This window comes from Oryctolagus cuniculus, chromosome 4 (genome assembly GCF_964237555.1).
Source record: "Oryctolagus cuniculus chromosome 4, mOryCun1.1, whole genome shotgun sequence".
NCBI lineage: Eukaryota > Metazoa > Chordata > Mammalia > Lagomorpha > Leporidae > Oryctolagus > Oryctolagus cuniculus.
Genome location: NC_091435.1, coordinates 47,234,632 through 47,259,252, shown reverse-complemented (window position 1 = coordinate 47,259,252; position 24,621 = coordinate 47,234,632). Strand labels below are relative to the sequence as shown.

Genomic DNA, 24,621 nt, shown 5'->3' with positions numbered 1-24,621 from the left:
ATCATCTTCATTTTACTGCTATCGAAATTTATGAGAACATCTTGGTACGCAAACACGTACTGCCACAGAAAGCTAAGGCTCCTTGAATTAATGTGTTCCTTTCACCAACGGAAAACATAGATAATGTTTGAGTACTTATGAAATATAAACATAGATTTAAAATAAAATTCTTAACAATAGCAATTCATCCTGATAAGGCATTTTTCTTACATGGTATTGGGGCTCAGAAAATGATACCCCAGAGTATGGTGCTCTGGTCTGATGAGTACTTTGAACTAAAGGAGACTGGATGGCTTCAAAAGCAGCCTCAGACACAACTTCGTTCTCTGATCTTTTCCTGTTCTCTGGACTCTTGCCTTTATTTTGCTGTAAAAAGCAAGCAGTAGAAGCCACTGTTGCTCTTCCTCAAGGCGGGTTATAGAATCTAGAGCACCTTTCCCCCAAAGCAAATCACTCTCCCTTTCCCTTCTCCCTTGAAAACTCTCTTTCCAGAGCACTCTCTTTCATGGGAGGAAGGAATGGTATGAATAGACAGCTCTGCTGGGTTTCTGCCTCTTGTCTGTTCATCACAGCATCAGACAGTTCATACAGTAACATTTCTACAGGTCTGCCCACTCCTCCTTGAACCTGACCATAAATATTAGCAATTTTCCCTGGCTCTCCCAGTATCTATTTCTGACTCTGGCCATGTCAAGGAAAATTTGGATTAAATAAATTTGTAATGCTTTTCTCTTGTTAACCTGTCATTAGTTTTTATTTTTTGCATCTCCAAAGTCAACCCTCTTCCCTTAAAGCACACACATCCAGAATACCCATGTGATAACAGAACAGTAGGCATCTCTTGCACCACATCTCCAGTATTCACCAGTTTGTAAGTTAGTTAATGATTTATTGATCAGAGTTTAGGAAACAACAGCCAATGCTTAAAGGGACTACCTTTTTTTTTTCTTTTCTTAATATACAACACTATGTTATTTATATGCACAACTTAAACTAGCCAATATTGTCTTAGATAGGATATGCCTATCTTATAGTCTGCTTGAATGAAAGTCGTACTAACATACTACTGCTGAGAATAATATAACTAAGCTGACCAAAAATTGAACAGAGATATTTCTAAAGATCAGATTTTGAACACACCTCTAGCACTGCAGTTTAAAAGGATGGCAAAATCCATTTTTAGAATCTTCAATTTTACAGTTGATAAAAACTACTACATTAAACAATAAGTATACAACTAACACATTATAGCTGTTCTATTTGGTTTTCTTTTTATTAGAATAATGAACTAACTATAAAACTTTGCTTCAGTTGAAAAGTCACAATATAGAATGATACAATAAGACAATTTACACTTGATAGGTGAATAACATGCTCTGAGAAGTTAAAAGAATTGAATTATTGAAGATGGATTGCTTAGCGTGGACAAATAAAATGTATTTTTGACCAGTGGACTTTTTAAAATTAGTTTACACTTATAGAACACCTCTGCTAAGAATTCTATAAGCAAAGCAAACAGAAAATACAAATTAGGTTAATCTATTATTAAATTCAACAATTGATTCATCAATAGTCAGAGGTCACATCATATAGCAGTTGATAAAGCATCAAAGATTTCAAAAATATGCATCCCTTTGTCATTAGTGGGTGTATATATAAAACATTGATGGATTCTGAGTGTTATCCATTTTTTATAAAAACTTATAAATATAATATGTTTCATTCATTAAAAATATTTTGTGAAAATTAATCAAACTGCTGAATTAATTTGTAATCCCAAAGTCAGGTAACTCTCACTAAATTAATCTAAAATACCTCACCCTAGTATTTAACTGAATTTTCCTTTTTTTCCAATAAAAAGAAGGAGTGAGATAATACTTTATCACATCCACATATTTAGGTAGTTACTGATGTATTGTTTTTATTAGCAATGTGCATTGGATCATCTTTATGAGTAAAGGATTCATGGTCCTTCACTTTCTTTTTATCGTTTCTGTTTTATAGTAAATGAATCCAATGATAGAGAATATGGTCTTCCTTCTACAAACATTTTTTTTCCAGCAATTCTGCCCACATCTTATCCTAATAGGTCCCGATAGATCCACTTGAATTGAACGACCAATGGAAAGGTTAGTTGAAGTAAGAGAAAGCATTGCAACTAATTAATATGTCAGAGGAGTACAGCCCCAGCCAAAAGAGTTAATGAAGCTTGCTAAGGACACATGTGGGTCTTTTGTAAGGCAGGCCTGACTGTACAGCCTAGTTAGGTTAAATTTTCTGTCAGTTCCTGGCCAGTTGGCCACCACCTGGCTGCGCAGGCCTGTCTTTCCCTGTCCCCAGCAGCCTTCTTCCCAGCTCTCAATGGCACGCTGCTGCCACTAAACATCTAGAAGCCTCTGACAAGGTTTGGGCACACAATGGGCTCCTGACATGTGAATGAAGGGCCTGGGTGACACTTTGAATGGGGAAGATTTTCCCCATTTAAACTCATAATGTTCACAACAACACCAATAAAAGGAAAAGCCCATCCTTAGTGTCAGGCCATTAACATTTATAACAATATGCTAATAACCTTCTAGATTACTTTCAGTTTCCAAGGACATTTAAATACATGAATTGATGGGTTGGGGGGGGTGGAGAGAAGAAGGGGTATCTGGTTAGGGAGGAGGAAGAAACAAAAAGCGAAAGGGAAAAATTGCATACTATCTCACAGAAAACTACATTTTAGCTGTCCACCCAAACAGAGGCCTTCTGTCTACAGAAAGATTGTATTCAGGCTTACACAATGCCCTGTGAGGAATGTTATCAATGATAGGCCCATCTCTGTGAGACACTCATTGAAACATGACAGTTGTTATCTAAGGTGGTTTTTGATTCAAAGTAGTTTTAAGTCAGGCCAAGGACCTCTGTTTTGGTGGTTAGGTATCTATCATCTTGTTCAACCATGTCCTTGAGAAGACTTTCCATAATACTGCACGTAGAGCCCTGAACATTTGCCCTGATAAAATAATTTATATTAGAACAGTCAAAATCCTATCGCAAAGACAATACATGTGGCATTTAGAAATAAGCTTAGAGGTTGTACCATGAGGCAATTTAGAAATGAGTGAATAATCCTGAATAAATTGTGGAAGCTGTTTTCTTCTCCATTATTTTATCATCCACCAGTTTTCTTAGAATAAAACAAATGTGAGATGCAGTTTGTACCATTATATCTCATCATAATCATTCAACATAAACATCAAAGTTAAGTATCAATCTGTGTTATCATAGGAAAAATATACCATATTCACTGCCAGTTACATTGTACATAACAATTCATTGCTTTTGATTGAAGAAAGATAATAGCTCTTACTTAAGTGCTAAAAGTGATATTCAGTCAATTTGAAAATTATTATTTCCACACATTTCAGCATTGGGCTATTGTCAAGAAACTGACACTGCCTGGTTACTAATGAGAAGAGGCAATATAATACTTATTTTTAAATCTTGTCACAAAGAATTTACCACAGAAGTAAGTAAGCAAGCCTCTCATACAACAGTTCACTTTAATTTAGAAAGTATAATGATTTCTTCTTTATCAAATTTTGGAAACAACTTCCACTGAGATGGACCATCAAAACGATTTGCACTGAGGAGGCTAATTTGTAGTAATCTACAAATGTGTGTCCACAAGTGATAAGAAGCACAACTCCCTTTTTGAGAGCAAAAGTATCAGAATATTATTCAAGAAAAAAGCTATATAGTGCTCATTTGCTTTTCATATTAGTAGCTTCATGAGACACCAAAAACATGCCTATATTGAGGGACCCATTAGACAAGCAAACTACTGAACTTAATTTGAGGTGATATAAACAAGAATAACCATAAAATGCCTATACTCCTTACTTTATAATTTACAAACAGTTTCCAAGTAATTTATTCTTATTCAAGTATTTTGTGTTTTACAACAGGTGTTTTGTGTTCTACAACAGCATACAGAAACTTACCCTCTGCTACAATTCATATTTAGGTTTCAATATTTCTATTTGAGGTTGGGATCCCACTGCTCACCCTCTTGTTCTACACTTCAGTAGGGAGAGTTGTCACAGAAGAAAATCGTGGAAAGCACTGGTTCATATGTCATTAGTACCTCAGCTATATGTTGCACCCTAATTTTGTGCATTCCAGGTCCAGTGGAGAACTCCATGCCGGTTGCTGTTCCAAATCTACCATGAAAGACAGTCAGGGTAAGATACCCTCGAAGATCTGGCTGATGTAATCCAATATGATAAAATATGAAGAAAGTAAAATAGAAAGTAATCTTACAAACTAAGCCAAATATTCCCAAGTTGATTTTAGTAATTCTGGATCTACGATTTGTTGTTTCTTGTATGAGTCTGTATGTTCAATAGTAAAGTCTTTTGACCATCAAAGCTACCATCTCAATCTGCATTACCACCAGCAACCTTACGGAATTACCTAATGAACAAAGCCTTTTGAGTAAACTATACTCAATGCTACAATTTCTACTATCATGAAATATGAATCCAAAACTAAAATTCAGGTTATGAAGTGGCATTTACATCCCAAACAGAATATATGACACATTTGGGTTTTAAACCAGAGTACAAAATGGCAAGAGAACAAAGTTAAAAGAAGGCTCTCTTTTTTACGACCTTGTGATCCCATGGGGAAAAAAAAATGACTTCTCAAATTCAAGGTCATAATCTTCTGGTAATACACAGAAAAAAATCTTCATGTATGGTCCCATATGTACTTTGTTTTTCTCTACATTTGGGCTGAGTGACATAAAATAATTATATAATTATCTATCATAATCAACAGATGAATTGATATGTTTTGTGTGCAGACTTGAGATTATAGTTTATTCTATTTTTCTGGGTATAAAAAGCAAGCATTATTTAAATATTGCCTTGTTTAAAATAAAGATGGATATAATCAAATTAGATGCAACATTTTGAAACACAGCTAAGACCTAACTAGTGTGTACATGTGTAATATGTATATGCTCATATTATTAAATATATATTATATATGTATGTATTCTACCTGAAAATGTATATATGGTATCTAACAGGAAAAAAATAATGCCATTTTCACTGTGAGTCTGAATATCTTGAAAATTGTCTGTGAATTTATATTTTTAAATTACTTTATGGCTTTAGAAGAAAGAAATCTAATTTTGTACTCAGCTGACCTAAATGGGCTGAAGCTTTTTCACCATAACAAATGTAGCCTGACTGTTTGACCAAACCTCCAGCCATGAACAAATGTTATCTCCAGACAGAGACAATTGTTGGTGTTTATTCTCCTGAAAAGTGTGAATACATTGTGTTTCTGACTATTTGCCTAATTAATAAAAGAGCTTTCTATAACTTACAGACAATGAATAAAAAAGACAAATCTTTTGGGACTCCTTTAATTTTTTTGTGCTTGTTTTATCCTTTGATGATACATCATAATTATTTTTCTATTTCAACACATTTGTCCTTTACTATACTGAAAATTGTATTAGTTATTTCCAAATAAAGGCAGAATTTCTTTACCTAGCAATACTAATTTAATATGTGGGTAAGTGCTCATCGTGTTTTTCTTTATAGAACAAGTATTTAGAAAACAATAACAAAGTGTTCATATGTTATGTGTAATTATTTTAAATCTACCTCAAAAAGCACTGCATTGAGTTTACTATCAGAACTTCATATTCTTAAATGCAGATTTGACCTAATATACTGTGGGAAACTATCTGTGAAACTTAAATTTAAAAGAAGTTTCTTAATTACTGTGAAATTTAGTATATCACAGTTCTAACTCGCAACATTAAACTTATACAATTGGATATAAGTTAATAAGGAATTTAGAAGTTTTGCAGCAACAGTGCTTTTCTTCAATTTGTTTCTGAACTTTTGTTTTTTTAACGATAGCCTCTTTAATGATTGAGGACTTTAGAGACTTCCATTAAGAAGCAACCTAGGAAAATCACCAAGAAGCAACACAAACTTTCTACTTTCAGCAATCCCATAACAAAATAGCACAGTTGCCAAAGTTATCTGCTTCCTATCAGGACCTGTGTTTGGCATAAGAAGTATCCAATTCATTCATCATTGTCAATGCACCAGTACACTAATTATTTCAAATTGTTTCCTCAGCCAGAGGTCTAGGACAAATCAAGCAAGCCAAAAATAGCAGGTATGAATAATTATGCATAATTTACCTCAAGGCCTGGGCCACTCTATCATTAAAACTTTTACTTGCCACACTGTGATCTGTGCTAATTGCAAACTAAAATTAGTTCAAGGTTGTCTTTTTATCCAGCTCTAACCCCAAACCTTCTTCTTAGTGACTTTCTGCTGCTTTGAACATTTCAAATAAAATGTCATTCAGAATTTTGTAAAATACATACACACACACACACACGAACACTTCCAAAAGTAGAAGGAAAAATCAAACTGAAAGATGAGTTCATTTTGGTAAAAAAGACAAAAAAAAAAAAAAACCAAAAAACAAGTTTGATATCATGTGTACAAAGGGTCTTCAAAAATTCATAGAAAAATTGTATCACAAAATATCTATACATGGATTTAAAAATTATTCTACAGAAAATAAATATCTATTAATTGCAATCCTCCATAAATTCTTAAAGTATGTTTACCCACACATATGTATTAAATACAAAGATGAAAATTAGTGGAAACTATCCTCTCAATTTTTGTGATGTTTAAATGTGTTCACAAATAGTATAAATATAAGGGGTTACAAGTCAAAATCTGGTAGATTCCCACATGTGGGAATTCTACCCTGCTGTAGTTGAAAAGAGAATAGTTGTAGCAATGTGCAAAAATTCTCTTCAGCATCCAGTTAGTCCTCAAATAATCCTCAGGCTTTCTCAAGGAGCTTACCCTTACTGTTCTGCTCTTAGAAAGTCCACAATGAACTCCAACTTTCACCTTCATTTAAGACAACAGAGACAACCATGTTTTATAGCAAGATGTCAGAATTTCTTACAACTATCAATTTCAAACTCTGAAGTAAACCGAATCTTCAACTGAAAATGATAATTAACTGAATGATAATTTTGATTCATTCTCTGTAACGCTATTTCTCCCCACATTGGAAAATATGATGGATACATTTCTTCATTATCTTTCCTGGTATTTTTTTTCCTCCACTTACCTGGGCTACATCTATAGTTACACTTGATCTTTCACATCTATAGTTACACTTGATCTTCTTATTGAAAGAAGAGAAAATATTAATTAAAGAGTAAAAATGGAATATTTTAAAGTATCTGTCTTTTGTGTGTCAAGTTTATATAAGTTTTCGCCCTTTCTTTTTTTAGGTCCTTGATTTTAATCCATGAGGACATATATCATGCAACTGTCGTCCCCCTGAGTTATTTTCTTTGTGTAAAACAAAAGATGCTCCATTTCACTCCAGACACATTTTGAAGAAAAATGGGCCAATATGCAGGAATGTTTTTCCTGGCAGTGACTTGCCAGATAAATACCTATTCCTCCCCTTTTTAATAGTACTTCATACTTGCTAGGTTTCTATGCCTGTATTTTTGTGCTATTTTTGGACAGATGTACCCAGAGACTCATCCATTCAAGGAACCCCTTCAATATTTGCCAGGTCAATTCAATAAAAGGTTGTATTCTATCTGGGTTCTCCCTAGAACTCACTGAAAAATAGCTTGAGGGTCTGATATTCCTGATGAAACCCTGCATTGGAAACTATTCACAAGAGGATGGTGTCAACAAGCAAAAGAAAAAAAGGAGGGCAAACCTGTGGAATGGGTGAATTTGGTAAAGTAAAGGAAAAGACTAAAAATAGAAGATAACTCCTTTGTGTTCAACATTCTGCAAAATTCTGCTGATTTTAATGGTGTTTGATTCAAATGGGCTTCTTTGAAATAAAAGAGAACCTGTCATATGGTTGTTATGATGAAATCAGAGTGAAATTCAAAAACCAGTAATTATACGTTAAATGATTTGGGGTCATTTCAAGAGTTATGATGACTTGATTCCTACTTTTCTTCCTAATGTGTCCATAATTTCAAGGAAAAAAATTTCCTAAGTACTTACATTTAAAAGGAGAGTATATGTGCAGGATATGATATTGTGGTCTTAACTTCATGAACATTATAATTTAGTGGACACCAAAAGCTTGGATGAAGTTTCATGAAAAATAATAACACACTGATAAGGAAAGAAAGAGAAGGACAACTGCTAATCTACTTTGGGCAGTGGATCAGGGAAAAGCTCTCTGACATTCCAGCTGAGAACTAGATCCGGACAGTGTTAGGATACAGGTCTATGGTGGTGAAGAGCCTAGAATCTAGTATTAAACCACTTGGGTTTTAGTTCTTCCACTCATTTGTGATTAATTACTCTTTGGGGAAATTTCTTAGACATTCTGGCTTTGGTTTCATTGTGTATCAAACCAAGATGATAATGGTGTCTACAACAAACCATAGACAAACAGCACAGGACAAAATGTTGTAGGAAATGGAAAGAACAAAAACAGTGGCAGCCTTTGATGCTTCTGAGGAGCATTAAAATGGAAAACTTTCTCCAGGATGAAAATTAGCCATTGTAGACATAGCTTTAGCGGCCAGAATTGAAGTCTGAAAGGAAAATAGAACTCATATCATCCAATTCTAGTTACTTTTGGAAAGGAGTCTGGATTTTGTTTGTTGTGTAAAAGTTGGTGTCTCCTCTTCCTTTAGAAGAGGAGTACATAAATATTCAAGATAAGGGAGAGTAGAAAAGGAGGCTATGAAAAAGGCCCCTTTTATTGCAAGCCATAACATTAAAAATTAAGCAGGGAATGAACATAAATTTTTCATTTTTAATAGATCACTTTGACTGCAATATGGAGCTGTGAAAAAAGAACAGCAGAAGAGCACAGGAATTTTACCCCACACATTAGAATAGCTAAGTCCTGGTCTAGACTATTGTGGCAGCAAGGGGGACTGGGAGAATTCAACCAAACCATTGGAAATGTCTATGCATTGTCCTGTATTTACCGAAAACTATTAGTATGAAAAGTCTGATTTCCTTGGAGATGTGGTTTTTTTTATGTTGCTAAAACACATTGTGTGAGGTGTGCAGTGTGAGATCTCATTTTAACTCTGAAGAAGATCCATTTTTGAAGATTAGCTAAAACAATTGGCAAATTGTCTTATTCTTCAGTGAAAGTTCTTTGTTTTCTCATCCAACTGTCCCAACTTTTCAACTTTAGTTAGAAAGGATACAAGCTTGGATTTTCCCATGGAGCCCAGTGAGAGTGTCTAGAATGTTGAATCAGGATCACTTACAAAATGTCTCCTGTATTAATCTGCTTTTAGTTCCTAATCCCACACTGATTGAAATTAGAAGTGACAGAAAAAATATAAAAGACCCTGCAATGGTAAAAAGCTATATAAGAGATTGTTTCTAAAGTATACTCATAAGAACTCCAATTCAGTGATGCTGCATTCAGTCGTTTTATTTGAGTAATATTGTGAATGATCTCTGTAGTTGTGTAAACACAGCTTCATGATAAATGCCCTGATTACCATCGATATATTCCTTCTACTGAATATGGTCATGCAGTCTCTGAGATATTCTCCATGACTATTCTTGGGGGTGTTCTGAAGCATTATCTTACCAGTATCTAGCCTATTAGCACTAATTTGATGCTCCCAAGAGAATAAATGGGAAGAAAAACATATGTTTTCCCTGAATAATATGGAATAATTTCCTTTGCCTACTTATTTTTCCCCATGAAAAGCATAATGGCATCTAGGATTTTTCATCACAAATGTTGGTGCTTTCGGAGAAAGACAGAAAAATCGGTGGGATGCACCCTCAAGAGTATTCCAAGAATATATCCAATAGCAAAGATAGCTATGGATAAGAAAAAAAATCAGGTGTCAGGTGTGGAATGAAGTCTGGAAAATGTCTCTCAACACAAATTTCCCAGTCAATTGAAGCAATGATATACACTACACACAAGGTCCTTGGACTTTTTTAGAGGATATTGTCTAGATTATGTCACCTTCATGTATTTCTAGATCAATTACCATTTCTGCTCCTTTCTGTCTGAAAGTCTACCTCTGTCTTAATTTTTCAAACCATTATAAAATTAATGTGAATTTATTTCTAGTCTCTTGAAACTGCTTGATACTCTTTCCTATGCTATTTTGGTGGTTGTTACTGTAGATGTCCCCACCCCATATTAGACACAATTAAAAGCTCAAAAGTCCTGTTCCTTAAACCGTCACTTAATCACTTGGATGAACCCACCAGACCTCTTTTCATGACCTCAGACAGAAAATTTTCCTCTGCTACTCATTATTCTCTGAATGAGACACTGTAGATTGTCCTCTCAGAGGATTCTGATTGTTGCAGGGAGGCTGTCATTCTGTGCGCCCCAGCTTGCAGCAGAGACCCATAGTCCTGGGAGTCGCCAAACTCGCAAGAGTGGAGGTCAGACACAACCACTACCCATAACTTTCCATAGAAGTGAATATTAGAGAGTAAAAGAACTCACAAAAATTCTACATTTTTATATCACACGAATATAACATATTTGGCATTATAGAACAATAAAGTATAATAATACAATATAACAATATGGAAAGAGGGATACTTTAAGGAGCCAGCAACAATAAAATGAGATATTCTGGGAAATCTTTCTTACTTTCTCCTACTTCCCTTTTATCCTAAACAAATCCTGTTAAGGTATTATACTTAAAAATCAAGATCCAATTGTTACTATCATTTGATTGCCTTTTAAAAATGTAAATAATTACTGCTGAGCTTGCACTATGTATGAGGCACTGAATTCTTTGTATAAAATATTATATTTAATTTGTACAGTAACCCCATGAACTAGGCATCATCATCTGCTCTTTTTATTAGAAGAAACTGAAGCTTAGAGTGAATATGAAGTAGAGGAGGGATCCAGGTTTAGGTCTGACTGATTCCAAAGCAGGAACTGCTTCTCTAATTCTCACGTATTGTGATGCTAAGACGAAGCTTAGTATCCTGGTAATCAAAAGCTTTACTCTTTTATATCTCAGTGCAAATAATGCTTCTGGAATGACTGTTGATACGTGAGGCTGACGCTGCAATTTGCCACCTGGACACCTCTTCATTGAATCATTTAGTTTGCTACGTACAGTGGAGCTATAAGCGGACAGCGTACAGCTTTCATTCTGTCAGAAATTACCTATGTTGCACAGAATAGCCATGCCAGAGTTAACGCCTTCCTACAGGGGGATGTCGAATGTCTGATCTTGCTGGACTGAGAAAGGCCTGCCCATAGCAGCCCAGTTCAAGATCACACTGAAGACCAAGTTCAGCTCTTGCACACTGCAGTAGGCTGAGATCCTCATCAGGTCTTTGCCCACTCCTGCTTCCTCCTTCTCCCTCCCTTTGGGTTGAATTCCACTGATAGTCTGTAATACACATTCCGCAGCCTCACCTCCTTCATGGACTCTGCAACCAGGGGAATGGAACCCACCACAATGGAGAACGAGGGAGACACTGGGCAAGGTAGTACCTTCCAGGCAAGAAGGGAGATACACAGACTGAGGGAAGCAACCTAGTGCAAAATGTGTATAAATCAGATTATAGAAACACAAATGCCCCTACTTCCCTGTGTTTGCCTCTGCATGAAATTAACATCATCGTTCACAGTGGCTGAAAATGTTATTTATACATTATTTATTAATTCAGTAGTTTGTTCTTTCTGATTTAAATTCATTTGAATACAGCACGTTCATTTTTTCACTCCTGCTTTTTCCACTCCTAAAATGCATGTCTTTTAGGGATCATATTTCCTAGCATTCCCAGTACATTTTCAATTTTCACTTGGTGTCCTCCATAATATAATTTATTAAAGGCATAATTTATCAAAGGCATAAAGATGGTGCAGCCAGGGTTGGGCCAGGCCAAGGCCAGGAACCAGGAATGCTAACAGTGACTCACACCTGGATGGCAGGTATCTAATTACTTTCACTATCACCCGCTGCCTTCCAGAGCGTGCATTTGCAGACAGCTGGGTAGGAAGCAAAACCAAAAGTCAAATCCAAGCAATCTGATATGGCATGTTGGAGTCCAAGGAGTGGCTTAACCACTGTGCCACAATGCCTGACCCTGTTGTCTTCTGCCTTAATTGTAATCACATTTCCTCTCGTCCTGTACCATCTCCACTAAGACAACAATTGTATATTCACCCAGCTTCTTCCCAATTCTTGGACAAATCTCCCACTTAGGGTTTTAAGCGCATTACTTCACTTGGCTGAGAAGGATGGTTAAGTAAGACTCTTTAAAATAATACAAATTATATTATTAATGACTTAATCAAAGACCTCGATGCTTGATACCAGTTTGCAGCAGAAAAGGGGTGTGGAAATGAATATTTTCATGGATTGTTAGCCAGAGAATAAACTGGTAAAAATTCTGCTGAGGGGCATTGGACAGTATTTATAAAAATTGGAAATGCACATGTTTTGGCCCGATACTTTCTTTTCTAGACTTTTAGCACAGATATATTTACTCAGTTGTGAAAGGATATTTGTACAAGGTTATTCATTGCAGCCGCAGTTTGTGTTACTGGAGAAAAAGAAATGACTGTCCGTCAGTAAGGGACTAATTAAATAAATCACAATCCGTCCATAGTATTCACTACCACAGAAACATAAAATAAGAAACAAGGACGTTCTTTCTGTAAAACAACTCCAAAATACATTGTTAGGATTCCAAAAAAATTATAGAACAACATCATTAATACCTTCCACTTCTATAAAAACAGAGAATAGTATATTTAAGTTTTATAAACATTACACAATTCTTACACGCATATAAATACAAAACTAATAATATTTATGGTCTCTGGAGAGGACAAAAGATGACTCATTGGCTGGGGAAGAAGGTAAATTTTTCACCATGCTTCTTGAATATAGTTTTTGAAGTTAGAATCATGTGATTTTGTTACCTACTCAAAACTTTCATTTCTGCTTTAGGACTTTATAATTCTCAAGGATGGTCTGGGAAGGTCAAAGTGATTTCTACAGTGATCTCAGGGTGAGCATTGGCTTCTCCACTAGAGCTGCCTCAGCATATTGCAGGAGGACCTCTTTTTTAACAATGGCATACTTTCAGTTTAATTTATAATCATAGGCTTAATCCTCCATTAAGTAAAGAATTTAAAAAATAGTAAAACACACACACACACAAATCACAATTCCCCTACAGTAGAGACAAGGGCTGTACTTAAGAATCATTTCTCAAAATGTCAGTTTTGCTCATATACAGCATTGGGCAAGGCAGTCTTCTGAATGCTCTGATGGTAACATGCATCTTGGGAACCTAGTGAAATTTTTAAGGTGAACAAACAATCTCTTTAAATTTCTCACTTTAATTCTCATTTGGGTAAATATTAATTGGCATAAATCAGATCAACAAGAATCTCAGTAATTTCTAAGAATATAATCTTGAGACCAAAAATCTGGAGAATTCCACTGATACACAAAGTTTTTGTTTCATTTTGTTATGTTTCACTGTAAAAGCATTTGAGATTTTGAGAAGGCAGGAGATATCACAGAAGATAAAACTTTTGCAGATGGATTTTGTGCAGAAAGCCTGAAAAACAGTTGACAAAGATACGTAGATCGAGTTTCTAATAATATGCAAGAACACTTGTGAGACAAGATAAATTATAGATGGGAGCAATGAGGATAAACATTTACTGTGCAACAAGTTTCTAATAATATTACAAGGAATGCACAGGAAGGAAAAAAAAAACAAAGGACAATCAAATTCAAGGGCCTGTTTTCTCTGGTGGCACACAGTGTTATTATTTACCTATAAATATTTATTTATAATTATTTATTTATGAATCTTGATAATAGTATCCTCTCAAAAATTGCACACAGGGCCTTTGCAAGAACTCTTGTTTTATTCTCCTAACAACTATGAGGAAAGCAATCTGAACATTACTACCATCTTAAATAATAAACTGATTCAAACAAGTTAACTACACTATTTTTCTATTTCTCCTTGCCACTTAAAGTTGAATGTTCTATACAATTTACTTATTATATTTTTTGTCTGTCACCCTCCTGAACTAACATGACATCCATTCTCATTGCTGTCTATTTTCGATTTCTAATAGTATACAAGGGAGCTTCAAAAAGCTCATGGAAATGGAATGAAAAGATAAGGTATCCTTGAACTTTTTGAAGTTTCCTTACATAGCATATTCATGTGCTGTGTTTACACACTTGTTTATCTTGATAGCGTTTAAGAAATTTGTCAACATTTTAAAGGATTTGTTCAATTTTAAAATTGTTATTTATTTATTTTTAATTTTATTCGGAAGTCAGGGAGAGCGAGAATGAGAGAGATTTTCCATCAGGTGGTTCAATCCCTAAATGCCACAACAGCCAAAGCTGGGCCCGCCCAAAGCCAAGAGCCCAGGGCCCAATCTGGGTGTTGTGCCATGTGGTGACAGTTACACAAGCACTTGTGCTCTCACTCTCTGCTTCCCAGAGTGGACATTAGATAAGAAAACTGGAACAAGAAGTGGAGTAGCCAAGTGCTTGGGCCCCTGCCACACATATGGGAGACCCAGATGACTAGCTCCTGACTCCTGGCTTTGGCTTGGCCATTGTGACCATTTGAGGAATGAATCAGCATCAATATCTGTCTCTTTCTCTGTCTCTGTCTCTCTCTCTGTAACTCTGCCTCTCAAAAATCTTTTTAAAAAAAAAATCAAACATTTTAAGATAAATGTATTGTAGTATCAGTGCCATTGCAGTATTTATTTATACGTCCAAATCTATTCATTCTTTCTGTATTTGAAAAAAAAATTGGAAAGAAGGGAAGGGAAGGGAGAAGAGAGAGATACTATAGTGCTGTACAAAACCTAGGTGGCATTTGGAGGGTTCACAAGGAATTATGCTTATATTTTAATACCAAGTGTTACAAATCACCATGTGAAGCTAATGTTTTTATAATGAGAACTTGTGTGTATGCCAATGTAACAATTAAAATCCTAAAAAAATTATGACAGTAACAGTAATATTATTTGTCTGTATTTATCCACTTGGATTTTGAGGAGTGACCTTCCCATATTTGGATACACAGCCATCAGATGCTCTGTACTTATTTTCTGTGGTTCCCAATGGCACAAGAACATGGGCTTGCTGAATATTCCTGCCCACGAGTTTAAAATAGGAATGAGAGACAGTAGAGAATTTATTCTTTTGGCAGTGGCTTCAGCAGTGCCATCTAGGAGGCACTGATTGCCTTTTCGGTGATGCCAGGACTGAAGGTGGTAGTGACTACAAGACGAGAATTGCACCAGCGGAGTTCAGCGGCATTCGCTGTGGTTCCGACACCCTTTACTACTTTGATACCGGTGGGTTTCTTAGCTGGATTGCTGCTGTTCCTGCCACTAAATTCCTTTTCTGATTAAATCAATCTGAATGGGATTCTCATGTTTACAGCTAAGAACTCTGATTCATAAAATAAGTATCTGATTTTGGAAAAAGGAATTGTGGTTTGGTGTAAAATGATCAGGGCTATAAAAATGACACTAAAAATAAATCCTAGCATTTCCAAATTCATGGTAGATGTTTGGTAAATATTGGTTTGATGAATCAGTGAAATCATAATATAATCATTTGAAAATATGCCAGCCAAATTAGTACAAAATGAACTAATACATTAATGAATTGAGTAAAGAATGCAAATACAATTATGGAAATTTGGGTGAAGTTATTTATAGTATCTTGTCCCTGCCATTGATACATTATTTAGGTTAATCACCTAATAAAAATGTTTCCTTCTTTCACATTATATGCTTAGGAGATTTTTCTTTAGTTAAAGAAATTAAGGGCAGATATATTTATACTTTTCATAAGAAATTATCTACAAATTTTCACTCCTATCAAATAGAACTAATTTCAGATTTGGGAAGCAGCTCAGTCCATACTCTTTGGGCACTGTTGATTAGGCAGTGTCCTTACGACACCAATATGGGTTGAATTTTGACAGTCATTGCTCAGAAGCAGAGACCCATTTTAAAATATGTTGGACAAACCATAAATTATAGAAAGTAACTCACATCTCTTTAAAACAGGGCTTCTCAATATCTGTAAAATATGAATGTGCTTGGCTATTATGAATCTGGGAAAATTATACATGATAAATAAGATCCTATGAATTTATTCTGCCTTATTTAAAGACACCCCTTTAGCATATTTGGAGTGAGACATGGTCTTCTGATGTACAAAATTGGGAATTCTTGGCCAGATAAAATAGCTAATCAATAAATGACATATTCTTTGTTTTCTTTCAATAGAACAAAATAAAACCACACCAACTTCTCATGGCACCCTAATGGAGTAGTCAGAGAAGAGGCATAACAGGAAAGCGCATACTTTCTATAGTTAGCCTCAAAGATGGGGTGGGTGAATCCAGAGGCAGATAGTCAGTTTTGGGTTAAAAAGAAAAACTAAGTGGCTTAGAATATTCTGGAGGGGCTGGCACTGTGATGTAGTGGTAAAGCCGCTGACTGCAGTGCTAGCGTCCCATATGTAGGCTGTTTCAAGTCCCAGCTGCTCCACTTCCGATCCGGCTCTCTGCTATGGCCTGGGAAAGCAGAAGATGACTCAAGGCCTTGGGCCCCCGAAACCCACGTGGGAGACTCAGAAGAAGCTTTTGATTAGCTCATCAGTGGCCGTTGCGGCCATCTAGGGAGTGAACCATCGGATGGAAGACCTCTCTCTGTCTCTGTCTCTGAAACTCTGTCTTTCAAATAAATAAAATAAATCTTTGAAAAAAAAAAAAAGAATATTCTGGAGTCAAGCTGTTTAGGTTAAAAATCTTTCTCCAGCATCCAGTGGTTAGGCAAGCTTGAGTAGTGTATTTACCTTCATTGTACTTTGTTTTTCCATCAGACAAACAAATAATGGCCAGATTTTACAACTGGGGTAGGTAGAAATGACCACAAACTCTGCCTTAACGCCATTTTCTCAGGCTTTTCTCTGTCAATCCTACTTAAAATTACCACCTTACCCATGGAATATCCATATCTTCCTCTATGCTTTATTTTTTAAAATTAATTTTTGCTATTTAATAAGTATTGCTATCTAAATACCCTATATATTATTTGTATTGCTGGTCAGTTCTCTCCCACTTCCAGCAATTTGTTCTCTTTCACATATTGCTGTCCCATCAAAGACTTGTAGAGGAAAATTCCTGGGATTATTACCTGTAGGATAATTATGAAATCAATATAGGTGCATCACCAGCCCCAAGAGATCCGCATCTCGGCTTTGGGTCCCCCTGCCCTGGTTTTTATTCCCACAGCATCACCCCTTTACAACAGCCATCTGCTTGAAGCAGTGTGATTATTGAGATAACCATGAACTTAAGCACATGTTCTACAACCCAAAGGAAATCAGGGGAAACAACTAAAAGAAATGTGATATTCTATGCTTCTTGTTCTCTTCCTTTTTCATCAATTTTGCAAGAGATCTGGTTTTGCGTAAGAACACCATAGGAATTTGCTACAGGTGTTATGGATAACTGCTGAAGTATGAGAAGAGAAACTTGTTAATAAAGGTCAAATATAAAATAGTCCTATAAAACTATTTAAAAGCTACATAAGAGATTATCTGATGATTGTTTTCTAATGAAGATATCGACTTAAATCTTAATTTTTTGGAATTAAATATTGGGAATCAGAGTGGTTCACTAAGAAAAAGATAGAACTGGTTGGCCAAGACTGGGACATCGAACTGCAGCACCTTAGTATCCTGGCTTTTTTCCCAGTACGAACCTTCACTTCATCACAGTTTCATTCTCATGTATCTGCACACCAGGACTGTCCGTGAACGTTTATTCTATCCCTTCAGCTTTTGCACTCTACACATTAAGAGGCAGACACCTTGTTTCTGCCACATTATCTGGAATCATTTGTGTGCTGATGCTGTGTCAATTTTGAAACCTGTCCAGGCAATGAGAGGTGTCCTGTTTTCTGTCCTGGGCCATCTGGCTGCCCTTAGTTATAATTTGTTCAGGAAAAAGAAAAAGTGTGGGGGACATGAGTGAATATAAAGCAAAAGGAAAGCGATGTTACTAGAAGGAGTCAGAAAAACTTACATATAACGTGTTCTTATTTTTTTAAATAAAATTTTGTTGCTATGCCTGGCATGAAAACTTACTTTTAGCTTTTGCATGTTAATTTGTTTCAATAATTTGTCTACAAATATCATTTTTGTTTCTGCCTAAGAAAAAAAGTATTAATGCTGAAAATGAGAAAAACAGAAATGGCAGACACTAGAAAATCAAACCTTGACGTCTTACCTCAAGGTTGAAATATAAACAACAACAACAAAAAAATGGGTTAGCTTTTCTGCCAGTTTCCAAGACATTTGAGCCTGGCACTTAGGGCTAATTTTGCCAAAAAGCACAGCAAATCACCCTCCAAACACAGAATAAGAGAGGAAGCATGACACGCTAAGCAAATTGCCTAAAAAATAAACAATTTATTGGAGGCCAGTCACAAATAAGAGCAATTGCTCCTCATCTTATGTTTTCAGCGTTTTCCAATTTCATTGACTTTCTCCTTGTTTAACATAAGGAAGTCCTGGATTTCTAACATCCAAATAAACCAGATGTGAGGAACACCCAGATACAAAGGAAGTGTTTTCACTCAAAAACAAAGCTCACATGAAAGCAGTTAAGGCAAGTTTCTTTAGATACCATTTCTCCACCCTGAAAAGTCGACCAGTCTTGAGTCTTTTCCTGTTAAGATACTTCGTGTTCATGGTTTAGTTTGCCCATTCATGAAATACTCTCAAACTTGCAAATAAACTCTTCTTCCCAACATTGTCTAGTAAATATATCTCTTCAAGTGGCAAGTTTACTAGCTTAACAATCGCCACACTGTTCATCACATAGAGGCTGTTATTTCTTTTCCTTTGGATACTTACAATCTGTTTCTTGTAAAGTTGAAATGAGGTTGTTTTCTTATGTTGAAAGAACTGACAGCTGTAATTACTCCTACCACTGCAGTAGGACTTAGCTCCTAACATGAAACTGCATACTGTATAAAGCACGGATCTGTTCAATGTTTTCAAAGATGAGAAAGGGTAATCTCATAAAAGAAATCACTAAAACCATATTTTCCCTCTCTTAAGAAAAATTGACCTTCAACAAATAGGCAGATGAGGCTTCCTTGTTTTAAATTTCACATTATTAAACTATAACTGTAAAACTGCTTATTTTGCTTTATCTTTCAGCTTTCATAAGTGGCATTTGTGAGGTCTGGCAGTGTGAAAAAGTCTTGAGGCCTTTCCTTGTTCATAACTTTCAGAAACAAATCCCAAAGTCACATTGAAAGTCAATTGGTCTGTAATCACAAAACGCAACAATCTGAAATCTTGTTAAAGTTTTGTTTTCTCTTTAATTCTGCAATAACCTCCTCTGGTTAATATAATCTTGAAATATTAGTGTACTTTTAGGAAGGTTAAATGAAATAGTATATGTCATTAGTGCCTGCATATGGTAAACACTCAGTAAATGCTACTTGATAATCATGTTAATACAACTAGAAAAAAGCATTTTATGTTCCTAAAGTTTAAAAATTTTGTTTTAAATGACACAGAGTGTGAATAACCATAATTATAATTTAATTTATAGTTCTTAAACTATTAAAGTTGGGAAATACACAAGACCATAATTCACTCTTTAAATTGTGCTGTTTGCTTATTGATTTCATAAACATTTTGTGCCTATTAGCTCTGAAACATTTCCATCCAGGGGATTACGACTTCTACTCCATTTCTCATGTTTACTCTACATTATCAGCCATATACACAGTTAGGGTTACTTGATGTCCTTTGAACAGACTTCAGAAATTTTTAAACAAAATTTTCTTTGAAAAAACAAAAATCTTCTAAAATTTTAACCTGTTATTCTATTGATTCTCTTTCTAAACAATGCAGATAAAAGAAAAAACAGAATGATAAAAAATATTTAGCTTTCTGAAAAAAAGTACCATTAAAAAACAGATAAACCTGTTGTTTATGAAGTATTTAGAAATAAAAGCTAATCTTTTTTAGCAATAGAGTGTTGAATAAAAAAGGATTATGTAGATATTTAGGATTTAATGCTCATATAAGTATATCAAATCTTGTCAACTGATTTTAGTTAAATGAATGTAAATCACATTTTATAGTTTTGCTTCACTATCACAATTATTGTAAATATGCTTTTACATCATTTATAGTAAACAAACTATTTCATTTGTCTTTAGATGAAATATATATGTCTCAATGAATTTTAAAGTTGTAATAGTTTAATTATGTATTTGATTCTATTTAATACTTAAATTATATATTTGATTCTAAAAATCTTGTGTCAGTTTTTTCAGTCTTTTGACTAACCGTCCAATAATGGAGAGCTGTTTACGAGTGGTTACCAAACGAGTGATTTTTAAACATGATTTATACAGTTAACCCTAGTTTGATCACGGAACTGAAAATATTTTTCAGAATAGCTGTATATTAAGCAAAGCAATCTCAGAATCTATACTCAAGATGAACATTTTCAAAATTAGTAAAAAATGTGTTTTGATATGCCCCATTCACACTTCTTAATTAGCTTTACATGAACATACATCCATTCCTATTCACAACATTTTCTGCAAAATTCATAGGAGGGAAGACATATTTTCATTCATACTAATGTATTGATTTATTCATGCACTCAACAATTATTTTCTGGGTGTTACCCTTGATCTGAGTTCTGGGGATCAATCAAAAAACAAACCAGCAGCCCCCCCCCCATAAAATTCCTGTCCTCCTGTTCTAAAGGGAAGGGAAGATGATACAGTAAAGTCAACACACTTTAGAAAACGTTAGCTGGATAAGTGTATGGAGAAAATAAAAACAGTAAGTGACCCCAAGATTGTTTGGGAAGGGAGGAAATGCAACTTAAAATAGAATGATCCAGTCAAACCTCACTGAACAGCTGACGTTTGAAGGGAAGAGAAATGAAGACTGTCTGAGGGAGAACTTCATGGCTATGTGACAAAGGGGATACTTTTACAGGAAGACAGAACAGTAGGAACTCAAGCTCGGAGGAAAACGCTGACCTGACTTTTTGAAGGTCGCTGTGAAGCACAGGAGAAATGGAGCAGCATAAAGGAGGACACAGAACAAGGTCACCGATACCACTGGAGGGCAGATCCTGCTGGGCCTTAGAGGAGATTCTGAATTCTTTGGCTTTTACTCTGAGGTGGCAAACCATTGGAGCATCATGCGCAAAGGAAATAAGTTTTTCCAGTATTCTTACAAGATCCCTTCATGCCAAATAAGCAAGGAGCCCAGACTTTATAAGAATCTGGGTAAAAGATGATGGTAACTTGGCCGGGGTGATAGAGTTGTATGTGGTAAGAAATAGCTATATGATTTATACATTTTTTTAAAAAGAGCCAACAAGATTTGCTACCATTGGAAGTGAAAGGTGAGAGAAAGGGTAAAAGATGACTCCACAGTTTTGAGCCTGATTACCTGGAAGCAAGAAGGGAACATGAGTTGAAATGAGCAAGACTCCTGCAGAAGAGTATCCTGGAAGCAGGGTAGGAAGAGACAGGGGAAATCAATTTTTATCAGTATAATGTGAGAGAAAGGGATTTAGAAGGAATTTTGATGTGCAAATATGCATTTTGGAAAATTGTGGAAATGGAGAGGCAACAGCAAAACCTGTGAAGAAGGGTCACTGATGTGAAACAAATAAAAATATGACAGCCTAGAATTCCAGCCAACTGAATAAGAAACAGTATCATCTTCTCTCAGACTCATTTACACCCTTCAAGGCAAAGCTGAAATTCCATTTTCCTTTAATTTCCCGGTCACAAGGATCTCTACATTGTTATAAATATATGTACCTTTTATTCTATAATTGCAGTCATTATATATATAGAAACTAACATATGACATAACACTTTTTACAGCTGTGGTGATTTCAATGTGCTTTATTTTAATCATCCATATTTATATTTTATCTCCTCTTAGCTATTATGGGTTATAAATATACATGTAATATTCATGAAATAATAGATAATAGAATAATTATAAATACCATAAACTGAACCTTAAATGGTTTTTGAAAATTTTCCAGCAAATCAGTATTTAAATATTGGAAATGGATTCTTGTTCATGATGAATATTTTAAATCTGTTATCAATATACACAAGAGTGCCTTATGAAGTTTGTGGAAAACAGAATTAAAAGTTAAGTTTATTTTGGTGCAAAAACTCTGAAATCTATTCACAGGAAGAATTATAAAAATTCATGGAGGGGCCGGTGCCGTGGCACAGTAGGTTGATCCTCCGCCTGCAGCGCCGGCATCCCATATGGGCACCAGTTCTAGTCCTGGCTGCCCCTCTTCCAATCCAGCTCTCTACCATGGCCTGGGAAGGCAGTAGAAGATGGTCCAAGTCTTGGGTCCCTGCACCCACGTGGGCAACCAGGAAAAAGCACCTGGCTCCTGGCTTCAGATCCACAGCTCCAGCCATTGTGGCCATTTGAAGGGTGAACCAACGGAAGGAAGACCTTTCTCTCTGTCTCTTCCTCTCACTGTAACTCTACCCCTCAAATAAATAAATAAATAAATCTAAAAAAAATCATGTAAAACATTTATTATGAAACAAACCGTATGCATGCAGCTCAAAATGTGTTTGCACCAAAATAAATTTATCTGTTACTGCAATTTTCCATGTCTTCAGAAATACTCTGATATAATGCTTATATTTCTTCTTTCATTTAGAAACATGTACTAATATTTGCTTTGTGACATACCACATTTACTTTTTTAAAAAATATTTTTATTTATTTATTTGAAAGGCAGGGTCATCGAGAGAAAAGGTGAGACAGAGAAATCTTCATTCTGCTGATTGGCTCCCCAGATGGCAAATAGGAGTTTCACTGGGTCTCTCATGTGAGTGCAGGGGTCCAAAGTGCTTGGGCCATCTTCTGTTGCATTTGCCAAACATATTAGCAGGGAGCTGGAGTGGAAGAGGAGCAGCCAGGCCTCCAATTGGCAGCTATATGAGATGCCAGTATTGTAGGCAGTGGCTTAACTCACTGCACCACAATGTCAACAACCCACATTCAATTTTTATATAAATGCATTCCTACAAGCATAAAAATGGTTTTCACTTTGTACTATGTAGTGTTATCATTAAGAAACTGAGTGGAAAGTGCAAGCATGTTGTTTTAGGAAAGCATAATTGAGTTTTTGAAGGTTTAAGTCATAAATGAAAGAACAAGGATGTGAATTTCAGTATTTTTAAACACGGAGTATAATGGTATGAATTCCATTAGTCTGCCCTAAAATGTTTAACAGTGTGAACATTTCAGGTCCTGAGAATTATTCATAAAAACAGATGAGTAAAATCACCAAGACATCTTGAATGGTCCTGACCCTAAGTTAAAACTTCCATATGTGAAAGGAGGATGGGGGTGGAAAGCACAGCCCTGCACAGTTTCGGAGAGCCTTTAATCATAATAAGGAACAGCACAAGCAGGTCGTTTTAGGTTTACCAGAAGTACACAATGGAGACTGTTTTGTTAATATTAACATGTAGGGGACTTATGTATCATGCGTTGCCTCTGATCATCCATTGAAGTAGATACGATTTCGAATTGTTATCCAAGATACGATTTGGAATTGTAATCAAATTGGAGAAAACATGGATATAACTTAATACGGACACCACAATGATGATGATTACTCTTGTGACCCATAGAAAAATGAGTTAAAGTGCCGACGAGTGTATGTGAGATAATATAAACATATCCACTATAGAATTTCAAGGCGGGGCCTGAATTTTTATAAAAGGAAATTCCTACTCAATAATATTGAGCTTTTGAAAATTTTGCCAATGTGAGAAATTCAAGATTTTAGCAACAACAATCTAACCTGCAGCCTCACATAAAAGCTCCTACTCTTTCCAAAACAAGGTGAGTGGATCACTACAAACAGAATTGGGAAGAAGAAATTTCCCAACTGAGCTTCAGGATGCACCAGACCACAAAGGGGACTTGAGATTTTCATGTATTAATGCTTAATTTCTATTTTTTTTTTTTGTAAATTTCATTGCACATAAACTGTATCTTCTTTTAACTTTTATTTAATGAATATAAATTTCCAAAGTACAGCTTATGGAGTACAATGGCTCCCCCCCCATAACTTCCCTCCCACCCGCAACCCTCCCCTTTCCCTCTCCCTCTCCCCTTCCATTCACATCAAGATTCATTTTCGATTCTCTTTATATACAGAAGATCAGTTTAGCATACATTAAGTAAAGATTTCAACAGTTTGCACCCACATAGTAACATAAAGTGAAAAATACTGTTGGAGTACTAGTTATAGCGTTAAATCACAATGTACAGCACATTAAGGACAGAGATCCTACATGAGGAGTAAGTGCACAGTGACTCCTGTTGTTGACTTAACAAATTGACACTCTTGTTTATGGCCTCAGTAATCACCCTAGGCTCTTGTCATGAGTTGCCAAGGCTATGGAAGCCTTTTGAGTCACCAA

General features: G+C 35.5%; 1 protein-coding gene across 3 annotated transcripts in view; it reads right to left on the bottom strand.

The window, feature by feature from the left end:
• Nucleotides 1-24,621, bottom strand: part of EPHA3 (EPH receptor A3) — a 401,167-nt gene that overhangs the window by 328,247 nt on the left and 48,299 nt on the right. The gene's annotated exons all lie outside the window — the stretch shown is intronic.